Source organism: Triticum dicoccoides, chromosome 7A (genome assembly GCF_002162155.2).
Source record: "Triticum dicoccoides isolate Atlit2015 ecotype Zavitan chromosome 7A, WEW_v2.0, whole genome shotgun sequence".
Lineage (NCBI taxonomy): Eukaryota > Viridiplantae > Streptophyta > Magnoliopsida > Poales > Poaceae > Triticum > Triticum dicoccoides.
Window position 1 is genome coordinate 704,106,184 of NC_041392.1, and position 2,338 is coordinate 704,108,521.

Genomic DNA, 2,338 nt, shown 5'->3' on the forward strand with positions numbered 1-2,338 from the left:
ATTCTTTTAAGTGTAAACACATGTAAGACTGTGAACATTTTTAACCTACTTTACTATGTCGAATTTTTCTGCAGATAGTTGGTTGTTTGCTTGGAAATAGTACTCCTGACGAAAAAAGGAAGTAATAGTCAGCTCTATGTAAAAAACAATTATGCTGCAGTAATAGAAATAGAAGTTACGAAAGCCTGATCAGTTATTGCTGCCCACTAATTAAATTTGTAGAATTATCAACCATAAGCATTGCATTATTGCATACGGCTAAACTTGACATATATATACCACACAGTGCGTCCAAACCTATTTCAGCAAGAGAAAGAACTATTCCTTTAGTTTTACTTGATTTTTGTTAGCAAGTAATTGTTGGAAGTTTAGCCGTGCGTTGCCAGATTTACATGGACCATATAAACCACAGTAAGCTGATGTTAGCTATTAGTATAAATTTGACTCTGCCATGTCTGGATTGCAAAAAAATTCATGAGCTTACCTGAGTACAATGCCGCTGGTCCAGCTTCTTGGTGGAAGCCAGATGTGGTCTTGTTGCTGGAGCTGGACTACTCACTGGGACATGATTCTTCAGATGACTTTCCGCTGTTGGACACTCTCGCTGGATTGGCACAACGACTTGTCTGGCCTCATGAGGATAGCACTTGTCGTCGAGTCTGGAGCATCATACCATTCTTATGTTAAAACCCCCAAAGCTAAGATAAGATATATAGAAATCCTAAGAGTATGTGTCAAAACGACCTGATCATGAATTACAAAATCTGTTCCAAGGGGAAAATCAGTAAGAAGAATGCAGTTTTGTGTTAATTACTTCCTCGCATCAATTTAAACTACTAACTGCTGCAGCTAGTTTCACAAAGGAAAGAAGATGGCAAAATAATACTCCCTTCGTCCCAACATAAATGTCTCAAGCTTAATACAACTTTACAGTACTAAAGCTAATACAAAATTCTGACACTTATTTTGGGACGGAGGGAGTACAAAGTTTCCATCATATAATCATATACGATCTGTTCAAAAGTACCGAGTGTCATTCTTGAAAGAAAAACTGTTCTCACATAGAAAGTGTCTCTCCTATCTCTACCTAATATTAATATATACTTGTCCTCAAAAAATATTAATATATACTTACAATAGTTAAAAGGAGTAAGTATTCTTCCTTCGTTTTCATCGCACACACCTATTTATTTAACTTGTTTACTGCAAATATAAGCACTAACAATGGGCTCCGAACATTATAAAGTACCAATTTCATTACATAATTTCTCTCCATAGCCAAGGCAAGCAAGTTCAACACCACCATGTTTGGTCACCCATTTTGGCTTCTAAATTCGATTGTACCAGCTACATTTTATGTTAAAACATCAAACAAAGTATATCCTTGAAATGAAAGAACAATTTTAACCCGGTGGTCCCGGTAGACACATCAAAGATGATTATTATATAGCACAATGTCGGTGCTTCCCTACACATCATTAAACTATAAATTCAGACGGGGTATAGAATGAAAAAAATAGCATTACCAATAAACCTGGAGTAGCAACAGCTATAAGCAGACCAGCCCGGCGCAAGCGCCGTTCGTGTCCGGCGAGAGCCACGACAGTCACTCGCGTTTCTCTTCCTTGGCCATACCGCGCACGTTATTCTCTCCGTAGGCCACGCGCGCGTCTTCTGTTGCTAAATTCTGCGGCTAATAGTTTTCCAATAAGATGACACACTGAAATCAACCTGTTAAGGCCAACAAACTGGTTGAGATGTTTTCAGCTCAGGTGTCAACCACTGAACTGAATAAAAAAAAGATAATTCCCCTTGCCATGAACACAAGAACAGAGTATAAGAAGTTAATCAGGTGGGGTTCGATCCAATCGTCGCCCCCCGCGCGCATATGCATGTATGTATGCCCATCTCTATGATAAAATTGAATTTTGTTTTTGTCTGGTTTATAGCAGCAGTCACCTCCTCGTCATCTCACTGGGATGGCAGATGCCGAATGCCAATGCCGGCCTACCTATATGTACACCAAAGGATTGTATATTACAATGGTTGGGAATCACCTCACGGCGCTCTCACCTCGCGGTGCCGTAGCAGTGAAGGAATCCCCACAGCAGGGCGGCATTCAGGAGCGTACTGAACACCCATGCCCCGATGCCGCTGCGCCTGCCAGCTGCTGCCCCGCCGAAGTGCATCCACACGACCCCCGCGTGGCACACCAGGTTGCACCCCAGCAGCCCCAGCTGGCAGGCGAGCGCCACTGGCGCCGACCCGCTCCGGGCGGCGCGCGCCGCAGGGAGCCCCGCATTGTTCAGTCAGAACCGGAACCTGAAGGTGACGGCGT

At 42.7% G+C, this 2,338-nt stretch overlaps 1 long non-coding RNA gene across 1 annotated transcript; it reads right to left on the reverse strand.

Annotated features, from left to right (window-relative positions):
* Positions 1–400: 400 nt before the first annotated feature.
* Positions 401–1,640, reverse strand: LOC119331697. The gene is made up of 2 exons (XR_005160622.1): positions 1,535–1,640; positions 401–659 (listed from the first exon to the last, which is right to left on the reverse strand). It is a non-coding gene; the product is annotated as an uncharacterized LOC119331697 (long non-coding RNA).
* Between the last annotated feature and the right edge of the window lie 698 nt (positions 1,641–2,338).